The sequence below is a fragment of the Pristiophorus japonicus genome, chromosome 5 (genome assembly GCF_044704955.1).
Source record: "Pristiophorus japonicus isolate sPriJap1 chromosome 5, sPriJap1.hap1, whole genome shotgun sequence".
In the NCBI taxonomy this organism is placed as follows: domain Eukaryota; kingdom Metazoa; phylum Chordata; class Chondrichthyes; family Pristiophoridae; genus Pristiophorus; species Pristiophorus japonicus.
In genome coordinates this window covers 178,756,478-178,781,855 of record NC_091981.1, presented here as the reverse complement: position 1 = coordinate 178,781,855, position 25,378 = coordinate 178,756,478, and positions in this window count along the sequence as shown.

Below are 25,378 nucleotides of genomic sequence, written 5' to 3'. Positions count from 1 at the left end.
GACATTGGTTCCGGTCCTGCCCAGGTGCAGACCGTCCGGTTTGTACTGGTCCCACCTCCCCCAGAACCGGTCCCAATGCGCCAGGAATTTGAATCCCTCCCTGCTGCACCACTGCTCAAGCCACGTATTCATCTGCGCTATCCTGCGATTCCTACTCTGACTATCACATGGCACTGGTAGCAATCCCAAGATTACTACTTTTGAGGTCCTACTTTTTAATTTAGCTCCTAGCTCCTTAAATTCGTTTCGTAGGACCTCATCCCTTTTTTTACCTATGTCGTTGGTACCAATGTGCACCACGACAACTGGCTGTTCTCCCTCCCATTTCAGAATGTCCTGCACCCGCTCCGAGACATCCTTGACCCTTGCACCAGGGAGGCAACATACCATCCTGGAGTCTCGGTTGTGGCCGCAGAAACGCCTATCTATTCCCCTCACAATTGAATCCCCTATCACTATCACTCTCCCACTCTTTTTCTTGCCCTCCTGTGCAGCAGAGCCAGCCACGGTGCCATGAACTTGGCTGCTGCTGCCCTCCCCTGATGAGTCATTCCCCTCAACAGTACCCAAAGCGGTGTATCTGTTTTGCAGGGGGATGACCACAGGGGACTCCTGCACTACCTTCCTTGCACTACTCTTCCTGCTGGTCTTCCATTCCCTATCTGGCTGTGGACCCTTTCCCTGCGGTAAGACCAACTCACTACACGTGATACTCACGTCATTCTCAGCATCGTGGATGCTCTAGAGTAAATCCACCCTCAGCTTCAATTCCGTAACGCGGACCGTCAGGAGCCGGAGGTGGACACACTTCCCGCACACGTAGTCGTCAGGGACACCGGAAGTGTCCCTGAGTTCCCACATGGTACAGGAGGAGCATAACACTCGACCGAGCTCTCCTGCCATGTCTTAACCCTTAGATACACTTAAACTGGTAATAACAATGTTAAAAGTTACTGACCAATATAAGAAGAAAAAGAAAAACTACTCACCAATCACCAGCCAATCACTTACCCCCTAGGCTGTGACGGTGACCTGGGCTTTGCTCTTCCTGGTTGACCATTGGAGGGTCACTTCTAGCTTGGATGGGTTGGTAGTGAGATTTGTTGCAAGTGGAGGTCCCCGTGGTTTCTGGTTGTGAGTCCATGCCTTCTCTATTCTCCCCTCCCACACAGAGATCATGTTAATGGCCCGTTTCATGCAAGTTGCTTTCAAGTTCATCACATGGGTTTTACATTTACATCTTGGTACATTTGTTGGGTGGATTACAGTTGCGTTTCTTTTTGTGTGGTACATTTACATGATCAGTACAGGTATATCAGTACAGGTACACAAGGACAGTCCAGTTCCAGCATGGCCGGATGAGATCCGGGTTGTCTGGTGACGGCGCAGCTCCCCATGCTAGTGGGTCTGTGGGCGAGGTGAGCTCAGTTTGCTCGAGTTGCCGGAGCTAACGGCTCTTGCCGTTACTCCTAGTGTCGGACAAGCCCAAAGACAGCTGATGTGTCTGTGACCTCCCTGTCCTTTTCATTTGCACAGTGTCGCTGCTGCTCCCTGAGAAGCAGTCTGAGCAAGTGAGTGTTTCATCTAAGCGACGGTGTGGCTGCCTCGTCTTGTCTAGCAGTTCACAGGGGACTGCTGACTCGCTTTCCTTGAGGGCACCATTGAGAGCACTCTCTAGTTTGGGATCCTGGCTGGTCTAGGTCCCGTTCGGAGGAGCCATTGCGGGTGACCCTTCGCTCTTGGGCATTGCCGTGGTGGCGAGTGGGTTTGTCCACCCGGGTGGTGGGCGACGGTAGCCGACTGCGAGCATAGGCACAGTTTACTGTTTCTGACCCGTGATGGTTCATGCCATCGGGTGCCTGTTGTCATGTACGTAACCTCTATGTAACACCACTGCAATACTGTATATACTTAAGCAATGCACACCTTGACCACAGAGGGTGAACTTGTGGGAGACACTCCTTACCTGGTCATCCAGGTATATAAAGCGAGGTCCCATGCAGGGTTATCACTTCTTGGCCCTGTGAATAAAGGTTCAGGTCATAGAGTGACCTTGTCCATAGAATGTACCTCGTGTGGGTTTTATGCCATTGAGACTAAGGACGTTACATTGGCAACGAGAAACGAGAAACGGGAATCAACAACCCACGAGAATGGCCACCGGTAGCACAGAGGAACGGTACTGTGTTGATGAGGACTGGGACGATTTCATTGAGGGGCTCCAGCAGAGCTTTGTCATGAAAGAATGACTGGGAGATGCAGCGGCCAACAAGCGAAGGGCACATTTGCTGACCAGCTGTGGACCTAAGACTTACTCGCTCATGAAGGACCTACTAGCACCCGAAAAGCCGGCGGACAAAACCTTTGAAGAGCTCAGCAAACTAATCGGTGAGCACCTCAAACCAGCGTGCAGCATACACATGGCCCGATACAGATTCTATACCCACCGACGTCTTGATGGACAGAGCATACCGGACTTCGTTGCGGACCTCCGGCGTTTGGCCAGCCTCTGTAAGTTCACAGACGCCTGCAGTGGGGAGATGTTAAGGGATTTCTTTATTGAGGGCATCGGTCATGCGGAGATTTTCCGAAAGTTAATTGAGACCAAGGGCTTGACTCTGGAAACGGCGGCGTTGATGGCTCAGACTTTCATGGCGGGGGAGGAGGAAACCAAAATAATATACGCGCACAATTCTGCCTCCAACGCAGCGGGGGATCAGGGTGTCAATATCATAAACGCGACTCAGAGCCCCGCAGGCAGGCAAGGGCAGTTCGACGCACACCAGGCAGCAATAGACCCCAGAGCAGGTTCTCAACAGAGACAATGGCAGGCTGAACGGACATTTACGCCATCACAAGGGACAATGCAGTCCAAAATGGGACCATTGACACCCACTAACAGGGTACTCAAGGGCAGTCAAAGGGACAATCGGCGAGGAATGCCGGGTCATAGCTCCTTTGTTCACAACAATGGGAATCTCAGCTCATGCTGGAGATGTGGGGGCAAACACTCTGCCAGGACTTGCAGGTTTCAACAATTCATCTGCAGAAATTGCAACCTCAGTGGTTATTTAGCTCAAATGCGCAGGAAGCCTGTAACCAGGCTAATTTACGAGGTGGATGGACCAGAAGAGGGGTCACTGATGCAGGATGACTCTTGGGGCAAATCAATGGATACTGAAGTTCAGCGTGTTCATGTGGCAAACATTCACAGCTCATCTCCAAAACACCACCAATGATGATGAAGGTTTTATTAAACGGCATCCCTGTATGCATGGAGCTGGACACAGGGGCCAGCCAGTCACTCATGAGCGTTCAACAATTCGAAAAGCTATGGCCACACAAAGCCAGTCGACCCAAACTAGAACGTATTGAGACACAACTACGGATGTATACCAAATAAATCATTCCAGTACTAGGCAGTGCAATGTTGGCGGTCACACACAATGGATCAGTGAACCGGCTGCCACTCTGGATTATCCCGGGCAATGGTCCCGCACTGTTGGGAAGGAGCTGGTTAGCTGAGATGAACTGGAAATGGGGGGATGTGCACGCAATGTCATCTGAGGAGCGAAGTTCGTGCTCACAAGTCCTACAACAATTTGAGTCACTATTCCAACCTGGCGTCGGGACATTCAAAGGTACCAAAGTAGTGATACGCATCACCCTGGATGCTAGACCAGTGTACCACAAAGCCAGAGCTGTGCCGTATGTGACGCGGGAGAAAATTGAGAGCGAGTTGGACCGGTTGCTGAGAGAGGGCATCATCTCGCCCGTTGAATTCAGCGACTGAGCGAGCCCCATTGTTCCCGTCCTAAAAGCGGATGGTTCTGTCAGGATCTGTGGCGACTACATCAATCGGGTGTCCCTACAAGACCAATACCCACTCCCGAGAGCGGAGGATCTTTTCGCCATGCTGGCAGGTGACAAGCTGTTTACCAAGTTGGACCTCACTTCAGCCTACATGACCCAAGAACTGGCCGACGAATCTAAACTACTGACCACCTTCATTACGCACAAGGGACTGTTCATTTACAATAGGTGCCCGCTTGGCGGCCGCGATTTTTCAAAGAAACATGGAAAGCCTGCTTAAATCTATTCCTGGAACAATCGTATTTCAGGACGACATCCTCATCACGGATCGTGACACTGAGGAACACCTCCACAACCTGGAGGAGGTGCTACGTCGACTGGATTGGGTAGGCCTGTGACTCAAGAAGTCTAAATGTGTGTTTTTGGCTCCTGAGGTTGAGTTCCTGGGCAGGAGGGTTGCTGCAGATGGGATTCGGCCTATCGAATCTAAAAAAGAGGTGATTCGACGAGCGCCCAGGCCCGGCAACACATCGGAGTTGCGTTCATTTCTGGGACTTTTGAACTATTTTGGGAACTTTCTGCCTTTAGCACGTTGTTGGAGGCGCTTCATGTGTTCCTGCGTAAAGGTTGTGATTGGTTTTGGGGGGACTGTCAAGAACGGGCTTTCAATCGGGCGTGGAACCTACTTTGTTCAAATAAGTTATTGACCATGTACGACCCGTGTAAGAAATTGGTTCTGACATGTGATGCATCGTCCTATGGGGTCGGGTGTGTGTTGCAGCAGAGTAATGCTGAGGGCCAACTACAACCTGTGGCTTATGCTTCCAGGTCACTCTCTCAAGCAGAACGGGGATATGGGATGGTTGAGAAGAAGGCACTCGCGTGTGTCTATGGTGTAAAAAAAATGCATCAGTACCTTTTTGGCAGGAGGTTCGAATTGGAAACGGACCACAAGCCATTAATATCCCTGTTGTCAGACAGCAAGGCTGTCAATGCCAATGCGTCAGCCCGCATACAGCGATGGGCTCTCACGCTGGCTGCTTATGACTACTCCATCCGGCACCAGCCGGGCACCGAAAATTGCGCTAATGCACTCAGCAGGCTTCCACTGGCCACCACTGAGGGGGCAGCTGAGCAAAGCGCTGAGATGGTCATGGCCGTCGATGCCTTTGACACAGCAGGTTCTCCCATCACAGCCCGCCAGATCAAAATCTGGACAAACAGAGATCCCCTCCTATCCTTGATTAAGAAATGTGTCCTGACGTGGGATTGGGCGCCCGCACACGGAGCGTGCCCTGAGGAGGTTAGACCGTTTCACAGGCGGATGGATGAGCTCTCCATCCAAGGTGACTGCCTACTATGGGGCAGCCGGGTAGTCATGCCCCAGAGGGGCAGGGAGGCATTCATCAGGAAACTCCACAGTGAGCTTCCTGGCATCGTTCTGATGAAGGCCATTGCCTGGTCACATGTTTGGTGGCCGGGAATTAATTCAGACCTGGAACACTGTGTTCGCAGGTGCACGACATGTGCCCAGCTGGGTAATGCCCCCAGGGAGGCCCCGCTCAGCCCGTGGCCCTGGCCCATCAGGCCATGGTCACGTATTCATTTGGATTAAGTTCATGGGAAAAATGTTTTTCATTGTGATAGATGCGTACTCGAAATGGATCGAGTGCATCATTTTGAATTCGTGCATGACATCCACCACTGTGGAGAGTCTACGTGCTGTCTTTGCAACCCACGGCTTGCCGGACATCCTTGTTAGCGATAATGGCCCATGTTTCACGAGCTATGAATTCTGGGAGTTCATGTCGGGCAATGGCATCAACCATGTCAGGACAGCACCGTTCAAGCCGGCCTCCAATGGCCAGGCGGAACGTGCGGTCCAAATCATTAAACAAGGCATGCTCAGGATTCAAAGATCCTCCCTTCAATGCCGCCTATCGCGCCTCCTGCTGGCCTATAGGTCCCGACTGCACTCGCTCACGGGTTTCCCGCCCGCTGAGCTACTCATGAAGCGAACACTCAAAACTCGGTTGTCCCTCATTCATCCAGTCCTGATCGACATAGTTGAGGGCAAGCGCCAGTCCCAAAACAAGTACCATGACCGAAACTCAAGGGGGAGATGTATAGAAATCAGTGGCCCCGTATTTGTCCTCAGTCACGCCGTGGGGCCCAAATGGCTTGAGGGTAATGTAATAGACAAAGAGGGGAACAGGGTCATCGTGGTTAAACTTAACAATGGGCAGATATGCCGTAAGCATCTGGACACTGAGGAACCTGAGGAAGATCATGAGATGGTATTCACACCACCGCCAGTAAACGAGCAACAAGAACATTCAGCAGCATGCACAGTCCCGGCGGTCAGCCCGGACAGGCCGGAATCACCACAGTTGACAGACACTCACGCCAAGGCTCAACAACCAGAGCCCCAACTGCGGCGCTCCACGAGGAAGTGTAGACCACCTGAAAGACTTAACCTATGATCCCAATAAGACATTGGGGGGGGGGAGGTGATGTCATATATGTAACCTCTATGTAACACCACTGCAATACTGTATATACTTAAGCAATGCACACCTTGACCACAGGGGGTGAACTTGTGGGAGACACTCCTTACCTGGTCATCTAGATATATAAAGGGAGGTCCCACGCAGGGTCATCACTTCTTGGTCCTGTGAATAAAGGTTCAGGTCATAGAGTGACCTTGTCCATGGAATGTGGGGTTTTGTGCCATTGAGACTAAGGACTTTACACCTGCAATGTTAAACCAGTCTGAGGCTGTGTATCGCTACCGGTGCCTCTGCTCTCCGGGGATCGTTTGCTCTGTGGCTTGTCTACTGCTGTCAGCTGTGAGGACACTTTATGATACATCGTTCTGGTCCCGGGGACTCAGGTACAGCATTGGATAGCCCGCTGGAGCTGTATACGACCGTTAGGTGTTTGCCCGCTACATTGGCTGATTGCAATTTGCACCCGACATCGCTCAACAACATTTTGCTTGTTACAGCTGGACTTTTACATTGGTTACCAATTTCAAGCAGTTCATTCAAAAATGGCGGGTTGCTGGCCTCCTTTAAAATGGCCTTATTACATTTACCCCAATCGTCTTCCTTGCGTGGAACCACATGTCGTTGCTCCATTAGCGCTGCACCTCGTGGTGTGGACGCCATCTTTTCCCTGTCCATAATGTCGACTGCCGCGATCTTCTTTCCCAGGGATTCTGCCACTGAAGCTGGGAAGGCGCCCTCGGATGCAATCCGCAGGAGTCCTGCCACTGAAACCGGGAAAGTACATTCGGGTCGTCTTGGCCGGATCATTACCACGCAGTCGTGATGAGGATCTGTGCTCTCCGGTGCTGGTCCAACCGAAGGTGGGGGCTTGCTCTGCCTCTGAGCACGGGGTCGTCGATCGCTGGAGGGATGAAGTCTTCCCAGTTCCAATGAATCTTCCCCATCCATCTTCTTCCAAGTAGCGTTGGTCCATCACCTGAAACAATCCACAATGGTAAATTGTGCACCGCGCCATCATGGGATACACTTACATCCGCACTACCAACAACTGATACCAGTTCCTTGGTGTAGGTGCGCAGCTTTGCCTGAACCGGGATCAGCTTGGGTCATTCAGCTTGATCATTCTATAGCCCCTCAAAGGCTTCCTGGCTCATTACTGATTGACTCACCCACGTGTCCACTTCCATGAAGACTGGAACGACATTTATCTCGAATTCCATTGTCACTGGAGGACAATCTGTGGTGCAGGTATATACTCCATACACTTCGTCCTGGGACTGAGCTGCCTCTCTAGCTATCTCTTCGTAATCCGCGCTGGATTCACAGCCATCTGCTGACTCCTCTTCCACATGGTGAGTCACAGCTCTTTTGCACATTCACTGAAGATGATCCTTTGTGCTTCAGCCTTTGCACTTAGTCTCTGAACGGACACTGATGAGCCCTGTGATTACCTCCGCAACGCCAGCATATTGCTACTTGACTTACATTTGCACCCCTCCGCGGACTCTGAGTTAAAGGACTCGGGGGGGCCTGTACGCTCTGTCCTGGGCAGATTTACGTTCAACAGTTCTGCCTGTGAAAGGCACCATTCTATTTACAGCACTTGCCGGGTTTGAGTCCTGAGAGTGAGTCATCATCTGCTTGAAGCTGCGGCTTGAGGTCATGAACGCCTGGCTGATGCTGATGGCCTTCTGCAGAGTGACAGTGGTTTCGGCAGACAGTAACCTGTGAAGAAGGACCTCATGACCGATGCCAATTACAAAGACGTCCCGCAATGCATCGGCGAGGGATGCGCTGAATTCACACGGTCCTGCCAGCCTCCTGAGGTCGGCAACGTACTTCGTGATTTCCTGGCCTTCGGGGCGGCGGTGTGTATAAAATCGATGCCTGACCGTGAGGATGCTCTCCTTCGGTTTGTGTTTGTCCCGATTGAGCACTTTCAGCTCCTCGTATGACTTGGTCGTTGTTTTCTCTGGTGCAAGCAAGTCCCTGATGAGGCCGTAGACTGCGGGCCCACAACTGGTCAACAGGATAGCTCTGCGCTTATCTGCCAGCGTGGCCGGATCATCGCCTACCAGGTCGTTTGCTATGAAATATTGGTCGAGCCACTCTGTAAAGGTTTCCCAATCTTCACCCTCTGAGAACTTTTCTAATGCACCAACGTTAGTCATTTTTGCGTAAAAGTTCGTAATTTCATCGCCAGTTGTTATGTCTTTAATACTCTTATGAATGACTCCACGAGGTCTAGTATTGTACTTGAGCTGTTGTGACCTTAGTCCCATTTATTGTAACTCCAGAGTGAGACACAAGCATGGTGGGCAGCCTTTTATACTGGGCCTGTACACCTATGCAGGTGAGCCTCAGGTCTCCCACCGCAGTGCCCTCTAGTGGCACACCTTATGTGACTATACAGTTAGTATGTCATCGATGTCTGCCCTTGCTAATAGTAATCTTCCAAAGTATGGAAAATGGTCCACGTTGTCCAAGGCCTTGCCATGGATTTTGATGACCGGGGCTGTGTGGCGGGGTAAGGTTGGTGGAGGACCTTTGTCTAACAGATGTTTAGTGTAAGGCCCATGCTTTTGTACGCCTTGGTGCAGATGTTGATGATGGTTTGGAGATCGGCCTCTGAATATGCGCTGACGCCAGCATCGTCCGCATACTGTAGTTCGATGACAGAGGATGGGACGACCTTGGATCTTGCCTGGAGGTGACGAAGATTGAACAGGTTCCCATTGGATCTATAGTTTAATTCCTCTCCAGCAGGGAGCTTGTTAATACTGAGATGGAGTGTTGCAGCAAGGAAGATTGAGAAGAGCGTTGGCGAGATGACGCAGCCCTGCTTAACCCCGGTCTGGACGTGGATTGGGTCTGTGGTGGATCCATTGGTCAGGATCATGGCTTGCATGTTGTCCTATGCTTGGCACTTGCTCGACTATGTCATCGTCCGAGTGCGGGACTGCAAGGATGTGCGCATCACCCGCGCCATGACAGGAGCAGACAACTGCTGGATGAACTACCGCCTAATCTGCTCCGTCATCAACATCAATATAGCCCCAAAGCAATGACGGCTACAGAAACAATGCCGCAGAAAAATTAACACCGGGGCACTCAACTACCCACTTAAGATCATCATCATCCTAGGCAGTCCCTCAAAGCGAGGATGACTTGCTTCCACGCCAAAAAGGAATGAGTTCACAGGTGTTTCAATGAAGGACCTAATATTCCAGATCCCGAACTACATCTTGGAGGGTGGAAGATGCCTGTGCATGGATTTTTTTAACTTGTGGTGGCTTTTGCACACCAGCCACCACACAGGCTTGACAGAGCCAGGTCTTGGTCCAGTGGCAAGGATTAACCAAGACTACTGGAGACCAGCTCTGCTGCACGACCGAGTACACACACATATCGCAGTGTGGGCTGGCTCGTGCTGCCCCTAGGCCCTCGCCTCTTCTGGGCCCCAGACTCACGCTTCTCCTGGGCCCCGGTCACTTCCTTCTACAAACTCTTGCCGTTCCTTCGCCCCTCCTGCTGTGCCTGCCCGCACTTCAATCAGTGACCTGACTTCGCAGCCATCGCCTTCCTGCAGTGGGACGCCGCCGCACGCTGCTCCCTCTGACGGCCCTTATACAGCCAGCGCCTCACTGCCAACCTGGTGACCCTCGATGACCCCGAGATGCAGATTGCCCACAGCGCCTGGTCTGCCCCAAGGTCACCATAACCAGCGTCTGCAAAGAGATGCTTGGTCACTCAACCAGGAAACACAAAGACTGGTTTGACGAGAACGACCAGGAGATCCAGGAGCTAATAAGCTGCAAGCGCAAGGCATTTTTGAACTTAAAGCAGCAACCCAATTTGAATGCAACAAACCAGCTCTACAGTAGGCTGAAGGCCGAGGTCCAACAAAAAACCCGCGACCTAAAGAATAGATGGTGGATGGAGAAAGCACAGGAGATTCAGCAGCTGGCCGACAGCCATGATGTGCGAGGATTCTTTACCGCAGTTAAGCCCACCTACGGCCCAAGCCCCACCCCACAGCTGGCCAAGAAAGGGGAGGCACTCATTAAGACATTCTGCACACAGAGTAATTAACACATGGAATGCACTTCCAGGTAGGGTAGTTGAGATGAAAATCCTGGAATCAGTTTCTAAACTGTATTGATCTTGTAAAGCAAAAAATCAATCAAAAAGGGAAAAATGTGCGATTCCGTCTTAGTTATGATTTTTTTCCTTTTTTTTGGTTAAAGTGTTACATTTCTGAGCTCTTACTCTAGATATTTTTGTCGATTTCAGTGTCTCAGTGTAGCTGAGTCCTTTCTCACTATATACCGGAAGGTGCCTTTATCCAGAACATTTGCAGCAAGCCACAGGATTGAACACAGAGCCCTCCTTCTGTTTTTCTAGATTACTGATCATATTATGTGACTGAACAGGACCTACCTCACCTGCACATGTCAGCAGAATAAACGCTCCACTAGACTGTGGCTGGGGTATAATATGCCACAAGAGGATTTTCTGAACAGTAAATGAATTAGTGAACAGTAGAAGTGTCACACTGTAGATTTATAGTCGTTATGGGCCTAATGATCCTCCTTAAAAGTTGGAAAACCAACAAACAGTGAGGAAGATGTTCAGTTCTCCCGCCAAGCGGAAACAGGATGGTAACATCCAGAATGGGATGGGAATGACTTACTGCCCCTTTCATGCTGGACCAGTATGACCATTCTTATCTTTCCCAAGAGACCTCTGCGGGCCGGTCGGTGTGCCCACCTGAGTCAATAAAATACTTTTGAAGTATAACATAGAAACATAGAAATTTACATTTCGGCCCATCGTGTCCGCGCCGGCCGACAAAGAGCTACACGGCCCTCAGTCAACAGCCCTAAAGGTTACATATAAACCTATGAACAATGACGGAAAGGCAAAGAGCACCCAACCCAACCAATCCGTCTCACCACAACTGCGACACCCCTTATACTGAAACATTCTACACTCCACCCCAACCGGAGCCATGTGATCTCCGGGGAGAGGCAAAAACCAGATAAAAACCCAGGCCAATTTAGGGAGCAAAAAATCTGGGAAAATTCCTCTCCGACCCATCCAGGCGATCGAAACTAGTCCAGGAGATCACCCTGGCCATATTCGATTCCCTGCAGTACTTATTATATCTGTGCCGGCCAACAAAAGGTCATCTCGTCTAATCCCAATTACCAGCTCTAGATCTGTAACCCTGCAGGTTACTGCACTTTAACCATCTAACCACCTCTTAAAAGTGGTGAGGGTTTCTGCATCCATTACTCTTCTAGATCCCCACAACCCTCTGCTTAAAGAAGCCCCCCCCTCAAATTCCCTCTAAACCTTCCACCAACCACCTTAAAACTATGTCCCCTCATAATAGACCCCTCCACCAATGGAAATAGGCCCTTAGTATCCACTATGTCCAGGCCCCTCAATATTTTGTACACCTCAATGAGGTCTCCTCTCAACCTCCTCTGTTCCCAGCCTATCCAATCTGACCTCATAACTAAGATTCTCCATTCCACGCAGCATCCTAGTAAATCTCCTCTGCACCCTCTCTAGTGCAATCACATCCTTCCTATGATATGACGACCAGAACTACACGCAGTACTCCAGCTGTGGCCTAACCAAAGTATTATACAATTTAAGCATAACCTCCCTGCTCATATTCTATGCCTCGGCCAATAAAGGCAAGCATTCCGTATGCCTTTTTAACCATCTTATCCATCTAGCTTGCTACTTTCAGGGATCTATGGACAAGCACTCCAAGGTCCATTTGTTCATCTACACTATTAAGTGGCCTACTGCTTAATGTGTATACCTTTCCTTATTAGCTCTCCCAAAATGCATCAGCTCACACTTCTCTGAATTAAATTCCATTTGCCACTGCTCTGCCCACCTGACCAGTAGATTGATATCCTCCTGCAGCCCATGACTTTCCTCTTCATTATCAACCACACAGCCAATTTTAGTGTCGTCTGCAAACTTCTTAATCATACTCCCTATATTCAAATCTAAATCGTTGATATATACCACAAAAAGCAAGTCACCCAGTATTGAGCCCTGCGGAACCCCACTGGAAACATCCATCAATCATTACCCTTTGCTTCCTACCTCCAAGCTAATTTTGGATCCAACTTGCCACTTTGTCCTGGATCCCATGGGCTTTAACCTTCATGACCAGTCTACCATGTGCACTACCCTCATCGACCCCCTTGGTTACCTCCTCAAAAAATTCAATCAGGTTAGTCAAACACGATCTTCCCTTAACAAATCCGCGCTGACTGTCCCGAATTAATCCTTGCCTTTCCAAATGTAGATTTATCCTGTCTTTCAGGATTTTTTCCAATAATTTTTCCACCACTGAGGTTAGGCTGACAGGCCTGTAATTACTCGGCCTATCCCTTTCTCCCTTCTTAAACAAGGGTACCACATTAGCAGTTCTCCAATGCCCAAATCCAAAGAGGACTGGAACATGATGGTCAAGGCCTCTGCTATTTCCTCTTTTACTTTGCTCAACAACCTGAGATGCATTTCATCCAGGCCTGGGGACTTATCTACTTTCAAAGCTGCTAAACCCTTTAATAGTTCCTCTCTCACTATATTTATTTCATCCAGAATATCACACTCCTCCTTGATAGCAGTATCTGCATTGCCCCTTTCCTTTGTGAAAACAGATGAAAAGTATTCGTTAAGAACCTTACCAACATCTTCCGCCGCCACATAAAGATTACCTTCATGGTCTCTAATAGGCCCTACCTGTTAATACTCTTCTGAATGACTCCACGAGGTCTAGTATTGTACTTGAGCTGTTGTGACCTTAGTCCCATTTATTATAACTCCAGCGTGAGGCACAAACATGGTGGGCAGCCTTTTATACTGGGCCCTGCACACCTATGCAGGTGACCCTCAGGTCTCCCACTGCAGTGCCCTTTGGTGGCACACCTTATGTGACTATACAGTTAGTATACATGGTCTACATACATGATATCACTTCCCCCCAAGTTTTTAATGCAAATTGACTCGTACATTGACGCTGATCTAGGCTTTGCTCTTCCTGGTTGGCCATTGGAGTGTCACTTTTAGCTTGGATGAGTTGGTAGTGAGATTTCTTGCCAGTGGAGGTCCCCGTGGTTTCTGGTTGTGAGTCCATGACTACTCCATTCTCCTCACCCCCACACAGAGATCATGCTAATGGTCCTTTACAAAAAGTTGCATTCAAGTTCATCACATGGGTTTTACATTTACATCTTAGTACATTTGTTGGGTGGATTACATTTGCGTTGCTTTTGTGTGGTACATCAGTACAGGTATATCAGTACAGGTACACAAGGACAGTCTAGTTCCAGCACGGCCGGATGAGATCCGTGTCGTCTGGTGACGGCGCAGCTCCCCATGCTAGTGAGTCTGTGGGCGAGGTGAGCTCAGTTTGCTCGAGTTGCCGGAGCTCAGGGCTCTTGCCGTTACTCCTAGTGTCGGGCAGGCCCAAAGACAACTGATGTGTCTGTGACCTCCCTGTCCTTTTCGTTTGCTCAGTGTCGCTGCTGCTCCCTGCGAAGCGGTCTGAGTGAGTGAGCATTTCGTGTAAGCGACAGTGGGGCTGCCTCGTCTTGTCTAGCAGTTCACAGGGGACTGCTGACTCGCTTTCCTTGAGGGCATCGTTGTGAGCACTCTCTAGTTTGGGATCCTGGCTGGTCCAGGTCCCGTTCGGAGGAGCCGTTGCGGGTGACCCTTCGCTCTTGGGCATTGCCGTGGTGGCGAGTGGGTTTGTGCGCTGCGCCTTTTCCACCCGGGTGGTGAGCGACGGTAGCTGACTGCGAGCATAGGCGCAGTTTACTGTTTTTGGCCCGTGGCGTTCATGCCATCGGGTGCCTGCAATGTTAAACCGATCTGAGGCAGGGTATCACTACCAGCGCTTCTGCTCTCCGGGGATCGTTTACTCTGCGACTTGTCTACTTCTGTCAGCTGTGGGGACACTTTATGATACATCGTTCTGGTCCCAGGGATGCAGGCTACAGCATTGGGTAGCCCGCTGGACCTGTATACGACCGTTAGGTGTTCGCCCACTACATTGGCTGATTGCAATTTGCACCCGATATCGCTCAACAACATTTTGCTTGTTACAGCTGGACTTCTAATTTCAATTTCAAGCAGTTCATTCAAAAATGGCGGGTTGCTGGCCTTATTTAAAATGGCCTTATTACTTTTATCCCAATCATTTTCCTTGCGTGGAACCACGTGTCGTTGCTCCATTAGCACTGCACCTTGTGGTTTGGATGCCTTTTCCCTGTCCATGATGTCGACTGCCGCGATCTTCTTTCCCAGGGACTCTGCCACTGAAGCTGGGTAGGCGCCCTCGGATCCAATCTTCCTCCCCAGGAGTCCTGCCATTGAAACCGGGAAGGTGCATTTGGGTCGTCTCGGCCAGATCATCGCCGCGCAGTTGTAATGAGCGGTCTGTGCCTCAGGGGCTGCGCGGATCTGCTCTCCGGTGCCTGGTCCAACCGAAGGTGGGGGCTTGCTCTGCCTCTGAGCATGGGGGAGGCGTCAATCGCTGGAGGGGTGAAGTCTTCCCAGTTCCAATGAATCTTCCCTATCCATCTTCTTCCAAGTAGCGTTGGTCCATCACCTGAAACAATCCACAATGGTAAATTGTGCAACACACCATCATGGGATACACTTACATCCGCACTACCAACAACTGATATCAGTTTCTTGGTGTAGGTGTGCAGCTTTGCCTGAACTGGGACCAGCTTGGGTCATTCAGCTTGATCGTTCCATAGCCCCTCAAAGGCTTCCTGGCTCATTACTGACTGACTCACCCACGTGTCCACTTCCATGAAGACTGGAACGCCATTTATCTCAACTTCCATTATCACTGGAGGACAATCTGTGGTGCAGGTATATACTCCATACACTTCGTCCTGGGACTGAGCTGCCTCTCTAGTCATCTCTTCGTAATCCGCGCTGGATTCACAGCCAGCTGCTGACTCCTTTTCCACGTGGTGAGTCACAGCTCTTTTGCACATTCGCTGGAGGTGGCCCTTTGTGCTGCAGCCTTTGCACACATAGTCTCTGAACGGACACTGATGAGCCCTATGATTACCTCCACAATGCCAGCATGGTGCTACTTGACTTACGTTTGCACCCCTCGGCGGACTCTGAGTTAAAGGACTCGGGGGGACCTGTACGCTCTGCCCTGGGCAGATTCACATTCAATAGTTCTGCCTGTGAAAGGCACCATTCTATTTACAGTACTTGCCAGGTTTGAGTCCTGAGAGTGAGTCATCATCTGCTTGGTGCTGCAGCTTGAGATCATGAACGCCTGGCTGATGCTGATGGCCTTCTGCAGAGTGACAGTGGTTTCGGCAGATAGTAGCCTGTGAAGAAGGGCCTCATGACCAATGCCAATTCCGAAGACGCAACGCATCGGCGAGGGATGCGCCAAATTCTCACAGTCCTACTTGCCTCCTGAGGTTGGCAGCGTAGTTCGCGATTTCCTGGCCCTCGAGGTGTCGGTGTGTATAAAATCGATGCCTGGCCATGAGGATGCTCTCCTTCGGTTTGAGTTGGTCCCAAATTAGCACTTTCAGCTCCTCGTATGACTTGGTCATTGTTTTCTCTGGTGCAAGCAAGTCTCTGACGATGCCGTAGGCCGTGGGCCCACAACTGGTCAACAGGATAGCTCTGCGCTTATCTGCCAGCGTGGCCGGGTCATCGCCTACCAGGTCATTTGCTATGAAATATTGGCCGAGCCGCTCCGTAAAGGCTTCCCAATCTTCACCCTCTGAGAACTTTTCTAATGCACTGTTAGTCATTTTTGCATGAAAGTTCGTAATCTCGTCGCTAGTTGTTATGTCTTTAATACTCTTATGAATGACTTCACGAGGTCTAGTATTGTACTTGAACTGTTGTGACCTTAGTCCCATTTATTGTAACTCCAGAGTGAGGCACATGCATGGTGGGCAGCCTTTTATCCTGGGCCCTGCACATCTATGCAGGTGACCCTTAGGTTTCCCACCGCAGTGCCCTCTGGTGGCACACCTTATGTGACTATACAGTTAGTATACATGGTCTACATACATTACATTACCCTTTCTTTAATTACCCTCTTACTCTTAATATATTCATAGAACATCTTAGGGTTTTCCTTAATTTTACTAGCCAAGAATTTTTTGTCCTCTCTCTTAGCATTCCTAATATGCTTTTTAATTTTGCCTCTTAACTTCCTATATTCCTCTAAAGATTCTATAGTATTCAGCGGTTGGTATATGACATAACATACCTTTTTTTTTAACCTACCCTGTAAGTCCCTAGACATCCAGGGGGCTCGAATTATTATTACCACTCTTTTTCTTTAAGGGCACATGTTTGGCCTGAGCCATCCGGATCTCCTCCTTGAATGCCTCCCACTGTTCCGAGACTGATTTACCCACAAGTAGCTGTTTCCAGACCACTATGGCCAAATCACTCCTTAACTTAGCAATATTAGCTTTTCCCCAATTCTGGGCTTTTATTCCAGGCCTATCCTTGTCCTTATCCATAACCAACTTGAATCTGACTGAATTATGGTCACAGGTACCCAAGTGCTCTCCCACTAATACCCCTTCAACCTGCCCAGCTTCATTCCCCAAAACTGAATTCAAGATGGCAGAAACTCTGAACAAATATTTTGTATCTGTCTTTACAGTAGAGGACACAAACAATATTCCAACAGTGGATAGTCAAAGGGTTATAGGGGGGAGGAACACAATCACAATCACTAAGGAGGTGGTACTCAGTAAGATAATGGGACTAAAGGCAGATAAATCCCCTGGGCCTGATGGCTTGCATCCTAGGGTCTTCAGAGAAGCAGTGGCAGGGATTGTGGATGCATTGGTTGTAATTTACCAAAATTCCACAGATTCTGGGGAGGTCCCAGCAGATTGGAAAATTGCAAATGTAATGCCCCTATTTAAAAAAGGAGGCAGCCAAAAAGCAGGAAACTATAGACCAGTTAGCCTAACATCTGTGGTTGGGAAAATGTTGGAGTCCATTATTAAAGAAACAGTAGCAGGACATTTGGAAAAGCAAAATTCAGTCAGGCAGAGTCAGCATGGATTTATGAAGGGGAAGTCATGTTTGAAAAATTTGCTAGAATTCTTTGAGGATGTAACGAACAGGGTGGATAAAGGGGAACCAGTGGATGTGGTGTATTTGGACTTCCAGAAGGCATTTGACAAGGTGCCACATAAAAGGTTACTGTACAAGATAAAAGTTCACGGGGTGCCGCAGGGATCCGTGCTGGGACCCCAACTATTTACAAACTATATTAATGACTTGGAGGAAGGGACCGAGTGTAACATAGCCAAGTTTGCTGACGATACAAAGATGGGAGGAAAAGCAATGTGTGAGGAGAACACAAAAAATCTACAAAAGGACATAGACAGGCTAAGTGAGTGGGCAAAAATTTGGCAGATGGAGTATAATGTTGGAAAGTGTGAGGTCATCCACTTTGGCAGAAAAAAATCAAAGAGCAAGTTATTATTTAAATAGAGAAAGATTGCAAAGTGCAGTAGTAGAACGGGACCTGGGGGTACTTGTGCATGAAACATAAAAGGTTAGTATGCAGGTACAGCAAGTGATCAGGAAGGCCAATGGAATCTTGGCTTTTATTGCAAAGGGGATGGAGTATAAAAGCAGGGAAGTCTTGCTACAGTTGTACAGGGCATTGGTGAGGCCACACCTGGAAAACTGCATGCAGTTTTGGTTTTCATATTTACGAAAGGATATACTTGCTTTGGAGGCAATTCAGAGAAGGTTGGTTCCAGAGATGAGGGGGTTGACTTATGAGGAAATGTTGAGTCGGTTGGGCCTCTACTCATTGGCATTCAGAAGAATGAAAGGTGATCTTATCGAAATGTATAAGATTATGAGGGGGCTTGATAGGTGGATGCAGAGAGGATGTTTCCACTGATGGGGGAGACTAGAACTAGAGGGCATAATCTTAGAATAAGGGGCCGTCCATTTAAAACTGAGATGAGGAGAAATTTCTTCCCTCAGAGAGCTGTGGAAGCTGGGTCATTGAAAAAATTTAAGACAGAAATCGACAGTTTCTTAATGAATAAGGGATTATGGAGAGCGGATGGGGAAGTAGACCCGAGTCCATAATCGGATCAGCCATGATCGTATTAAATGGCAGAGCAGGCTCGAGGGGCCGTATGGCCTACTCCTGTTCCTATTTCTTATGTTCTTATGTTCTTATAAGAGGACCACTCGACTAATTCCAAGTCTAAAGCATTTTAGTTATCAAGATTGGCTAAAAGAGTTGGGACTCTGTACCTTAGAGCAGTGTTGACTTAGGGAGGATATGATTGAGGTTTATAAGATAATGAAGGGAATAGACAATGTTTCAGCTGACCGTTTATTTCAATTAAATAGGTTAGGCAGGACCAGGGGGCACAAATTTAAGTTGTATAAGGTTAGATCTAGGTTAGATGTCAGGAGGTGGTTCTTTTCCCAGAGAATAGTCGACCTCTGGAACAAGCTGCCGTTTCATGTGGTGGATGCAGACTGACTGAATTCCTTCAAAGAAAAGCTGGATTTGTGTCTGGCTGCGGCGGAGATCACCTCTTACAGAAGATAGGTACTGCAGGGAATTTAATGCCCAGAGTGATCCCTTGGACTAGTTTTGATCACCTCGATGGGTCGGAGAGGAATTTCCCAGATTTCTTTTCCAAAATTGGTCTGGGTTTTTAATCTGTTTTTTTGCCTTTTCCAGGAGATCATGTGGTTTGGGGTGGGGTGGAGTGTATATGTTGTGATACACAAAGTATCGCAATTGTGTGGGACAGACTCGATGGACCAGATGGTCTTTACCTGTTCGTCATTGTTTGAATGTTTTCGTAAGTTCGTATTCTTTCCCAGGATATAGGTGTCACAGGCAAGGCCAGCATTTATTATCCATTCCTAATAGCCCTTGAGTAGGTGATTGTGAGCCGCCTTTTTGACCTGCTGCAGTCTGTGTGGTGAAGGTACTCCTACAGTGCCATTGGGGAAGGAGTTCTAGGATTTTCACCCATTGACAATGAAGTAACGGCGATATATTTCCCAGTCAGGATGGTGTGTGACTTGACGTGGAAGTTGGAGGTGATGGTGTTCCCATGCGCCTGCTGCCCTTGTCCTTCTAGGTGGTAGAGTTCGCGGGTTTAGGAGGTACTGTGAAGAAGCCTTGGCGAGTTGCTGCAGTGCATCTTGTAGATGGTACACACTGCAGCCACGGTGTGCCGGTGGTCGAGGGCGTGAATGTTTAAGGTGGTGGATCAAGCAGGCTGCTTTGCCCTGGATGGTGTTGAGCTTGTTGAGTGTTGTTGGAGCTGCACTCATCCAGGCAAGTGGAGAGTATTCCATCACACTCCTGATTTGTGCCTTGTACATGGTGGAAAGGCTTTGGGGAATCAGAAGGTGAGACACTTGAAGCAAAGTACCCAGCCTCTGACCTGCTCATAGCCATAGTGTTTATGTGGCTGGTCCAGTTAGGTTTCTGGCCAATGGTGACCCCCAGGATGTTGATGGTGGGAGTTTCGGCGAGTGTTGTGTTGTTGAATATCAAAGGGTGGTGGTTAGACTCTCGCTTGTTGGAGATGGTCATTGCCTGGTACTTGTGTGATGCGAATGTTACTTGCCACTTATCAGCCCAAGCCTGAATGTCATCCAGGTCTTGCTGCATGTGAGCATGGACTGCTTTATTTTCTGAGGAGTTGCGAATGGAACTGAACACTGCAGTCATCAGTGAACATCCCCACTTCTGACCCTATGGTGGATGCAACCGTCTGTTCAGCAGGAGGGAGAGTGTGGCTCAGACAAATGGAAATGGTTCTGTCTGATGAAGCAGCTGAAGGTTGTTGGACCTAGGTCGCTGCCCTGAGGAACTCCTGTAACGATGTCCTGGGGCTGAGATGATTGACCTCCAACAACTACAACCATCTTCCTTTGTGCTGGGTATAACTCCAGCCAGTGAAGAGTTTCCCCCTGATTCCCATTGACTTCAGTTTTACTAGGAGTCTTTGATGCCACACTCGGCCAAATGCTGTCTTCATGTCAAGGGCAGTCACTCTCGCCTCACCTCTGGAATTCAGCTCTTTTGTCCATGTTTGGACCAAGGCTGTAATGAGGTCCAGAGTTGAGTGATCCTGGTGGAACCCAAACTGGACATCAGTGAGCAAGTTATTGGTGAATAAGTGCCTCCGATAGCATTGACGACAACACCTTCCATCACTTTGCTGATGATTGAGAGTAGACTGTGGTAATTGGCCAGATTGGACTGGTCTTGCTTTTTGTGGATAGGTAATGGTAGAGTGAGGAATATCCCAGGACATGAGGTTACAGATTGTGGTGGAATGCAATTCTGCTGCTGCTAATGGCCCGCAGCACTTCATAGATGCCCAGTTTTGAGCTGCTGGATCTGTTCTGAATCTATCCATTTAGCATTGTGGTAGTGCCACGATGGAGGGTTATTATGTACTAAAATAATCTGGGCTATTTTCTGTGAGTATTTGTTTCTAGCTCCATATGTACCATGACAATAAAAGTCAATTCCATGATACATCACAGTAAAAAGTGCTTCATTTTACTCACTGGTATACAGCACTTTCTTCCCTCCTTTCTGTGAACCAAAAAGGTTTCCAATGCAACCGTCTGTTCAGCAGGAGGGAGAATGTGGCTCAGACAATTGGAAATGGTCCTGTCTGGACTCTTCAACTCTTCACTCTTACTGTTGAATGCTTCCCGAATGGGACTGAGAATAACTAAAACTAAACGTTCTACAAAAATACTGCTGTCTGGTACAATTTACCCTGGAGGGTTACATCAGTCACATAAAGACTGGAATTACTAATAACTTGCAAGCTTGTGTTTTGTTAATCAGATCTGACCGATGTGGTTTAGGATTAAGTAAAGTATCCAAAATGACCAATAAACTGTTAAATGGTATTGAATTAATTATTGCTAATTAATTTTATGACAACAGTTGTTTAGCATCTGAAATAAACAGGAAACAGTGGGTCTTCTCAGCATCTGTAATAAGTTGACTTAACATTTTAGATGTGGATTCATACTTTCTCTGTATAGATACTGATAAATGTATCACGTATTTATGGCAGTTTCTGCTTTTATTTCAGCTTTCAATATATACAGTTTTAAAAATGTTGATCTCAGCTGTTTAGTATCCACCTGGATAAGCACAACCTTGACACAGATGCCAGTCTAAACATAGTTATAATGACTTTGGTGACGAAATGTCTGAGCATTACAAGGCAACAGCTTCCTTTAACACTTCAAATAAAACATCTTCAAAACCATAGAAAATTATATGTAAAAATTAAAAATGGTTGTCAATCATTGCACTTATAAAGGAATTGTCAGACTGCTTGTCCGACATTCTGTTCTGGATGTTCTCCACTTGAATATTGGGAAGACCAAAGCCATTGTCTTCAGTCCCTGCCACAAACTGCGTTCCCTAGCCACTGACTCCATCCCTCTCCCTAGCATCTGTCTGAGGCTGAACCACACTGTTCGCAACCTAGGTTCATATTTGACCATGAAATGAGCTTCCGACCACATATCCGCAGCATAACTAAAACCGACTATTTCCGCCTCCTAACATCGCCCGTCTCCGCCCTTGTCTCAGCTCATCCAGTGCTGAAGCTCTCATCCATGCCTTTGTTACCTCTAGACTTGACTATTCCAATGCACTCCTGGCTGGCCTCCTACATTCTACCCTGCGTAAACTAGAGGTGATCCAAAGTTCAGCTGTCCGTATCCTAACCCGCACCAAGACCCGCTCACCCATCACCTCTGTACTTGCTGACCTACATCGGCTTCTGGTTAAGCAATGCCTCGAGTTCAAAATTCTCATTCTTGTTTTCAAATCCCTCCATGGCATCACCCCTCCCTATCTCTGTAATCTCCTCCAGCCCCATAACTCCCCGAGATGTCTATGCTCCTCTAATTCTGCCTTCTTGAGCATCCCTGATTATAATCGCTCAACCATTGGTGGCCGTGCCTTCAGCTGCCTGGGCCCTAAGCTCTGGAATTCCCTGCCTAAAGCCTCTCTACCTCCCTTTCCTCCTTCAAGACACTCCTTAAAATCTACCTCTTTGACCAAGCTTTTGGTAACCTGACCTGATTTCTCCTTATGTGGCTCAGTGTCAAACTTTTTATCTCATAATACTCCTGTGATGCACCTACGTTAAAGGCGCTATATAAATACAAGTTGTTGTTGTTGTTGTTGAGTTGTACAGGAAGCAGACATATTAGGAATCCCAGCTTGTTGTGGAGCAAAGTGAGTATGTTTTCTGTTTTGCTTTCACATTCAATATGCTGGCAGCAAGTGAAATGAGAACAGAAATCTGGTGGCTGAAACTGTAAATGTTACACTGGTTTGTTTTAATTAATGTGGTTTAAGTAAGAGAGCTTTAACTCCCTGGAGGAACATGCAGCAGCGACAGGCACAGTGAGAGTAGCCAGTTGTCCAAGGGTTGGTGACTTGGAGGTCTCTAGTGTGTTGCACGATATGCAAATCCTTATTGCAAAGTTCTTCCAATCGTTTTTCCTGGAGTTAATTTTCCAAAAGGAATGTTCCGTGAGTTTGTGTCCTGAGGGGCTTCCTATCCCCCAAACAGAAAAAGGTCCATTACTGTGCTATTATAATGAGCTTGGTCATAAAATCAGAGACTTGCTGCTGAGAATATTACTCTGTCTGGCATGAAACGAATATTTTTTTTCTGAGAAAGTTATTTCCACGACAAATATGCTTTATGTTGTGTATCTGTAAAGCATGCACTCCCATGGTCCACCACCAGGGAGCGCATCTCCTGAAGTCGCAAGGGATCCCAGCATCCCTTGGGGGCACTGTATATAAGGCGGCCCCTAAGGCCTGTTACTCAATCTGGAGTGTCTTAATAAAGACTGATGTCACTGTTACTTTAACTTCCCTGTGTGCAATCTCATCTGTGTTAGGAACACAATAACTCGTGACGAGTATACGAATCCAACGCAAAGATGCAGCAAACTGTGGGCATCCTGGAGAAGTTCTCAGAGGGTGAGGAATGGGAAGCCTATGTTGAACGGTTAGACCAATACTTTGTAGCCAACGAACTGGACGGAGAAGGAAGCGTTGAAAAAAGGAGAGCGGTCCTCCTCACGGTCTGCGGGGCACCGACCTACAGCCTCATGAAGAATCTTCTGGCTCCAGTGAAACCCACAGATAAGTCGTATGAGGAGCTGTGTACACTGGTTCGGGAGCATCTTAACCCAAGGGAGAGTGTGCTGATGGCGAGGTATTGGTTCTACACGTGTCAGCGATCTGAAGGTCAGGAAGTGGCGAGCTACGTCGCCGAGCTAAGGCGACTTGCAGGACAATGTGAGTTTGATGGCTACCTGGAGCAGATGCTCAGAGACTTTTTTGTATTAGGCATTGGCAACGAGACCATCCTACGAAAACTTTTGACTGTAGAGACACCGACCCTCAGTAAGGCCATTGCAATAGCACAGGCGTTTATGTCCACCAGTGATAACACCAAACAAATCTCTCAGCACACAAGTGCTAGCAATGTTCATAATTTAACTGTAACTATGTTTGCGAGCAGAAATGTACAGGGCAGAAACCACGAGTCTGCAACTGCCAGTAGGACTCAGGTGACCCAGATGACTCAGAGTCCGCAACAAAGGATGAATGCAAGGCAATTCACACCTTGTTGGCATTGTGGAGGCTTCCATTATGCCTATTCATGCCGCGTCAAAGGATATGTTTGCAAGAGCTGTGGAACAATGGGGCACCTCCAATGAGCTTGCAAACGAGCTGCAAGCTCTGCAAAACCTGCTAACCACCACGTGGTAGAGGAAGTTCGGTCCATGGTGGATCAAAGCAATTTCGAGCCTCAGAGAGAGCAGGCAGATGCTGAAGTACATGGGGTGCACACATTTTTGATGAAATGTCCACCTATAATGCTAAATGTAAAATTGAATGGCTTACCCGTAGCTATGGAACTGAACACTGGCGCTAGTCAATCCATCATGAGTAAAAAGATGTTTGAGAGACTGTGGTGCAACAAGGCACTCAGACCAGTACTGAGCCCCATCCACACGAAACTGAGAACGTACACGAAAGAGCTCATCACTGTCCTGGGCAGTGCCATGGTCAAGGTCACCTACGAAGGCACGGTGCATGAACTGCCACTCTGGATTGTCCCGGGCGATGGCCCCACACTGCTTGGAAGGAGCTGGCTGGGCAAATCCGCTGGAACTGGGATGATATCCGAGCGCTATCGCATGTCGATGAGGCCTCGTGCACCCAGGTTCTTAACAAATTTCCTTCCCTTTTTGAGCCAGGCATTGGAAATTTTTCCGGGGCGAAGGTACGGATCCACTTGGTCCCAGGGGCATGACCCATTCACCACAAGGCGCGAGCGGTGCCTCACATGATGAGGGAGAGAGTGGAAATCAAGCTGGACAGGCTGCAACGCGAGGGCATCATCTCCCCAGTGGAATTCAGCGAATGGGCCAGCCTGATTGTTCCAGTACTCAAAAGTGATGGCACGGTCAGGATTTGCGGCGATTATAAAGTAACTATTAATCGTTTCTTTCTACAGGACCAAAACCCGCTACCTAAGGCAGACAACCTATTTGCGACGCTGGCAGGAGGCAAGACGTTCACCAAGCTTGACCTGACTTCAGCCTACATGACGCAGGAGCTGGAGGAGTCTTCGAAAGGTCTCACCTGCATCAACACGCACAAGGGACTGTTCATCTACAACAGATGCCCGTTTGGAATTTGGTCGGCTGCAGCGATCTTCCAGAGAAACATGGAGAGCCTACTCAAGTCGGTAGCACACATGATGGTTTTTCAGGACGACATATTGGTCACGGGTCGGGACACCTTCGAGCACCTACAAAACCTGGAGGAGGTGCTCCAGTGACTGGATTGCGTAGGGCTGCGACTGAAGAGGTCGAAATGCGTATTCATGGCAACAGAAGTGGAGTTTTTGGGGAGAAAGATC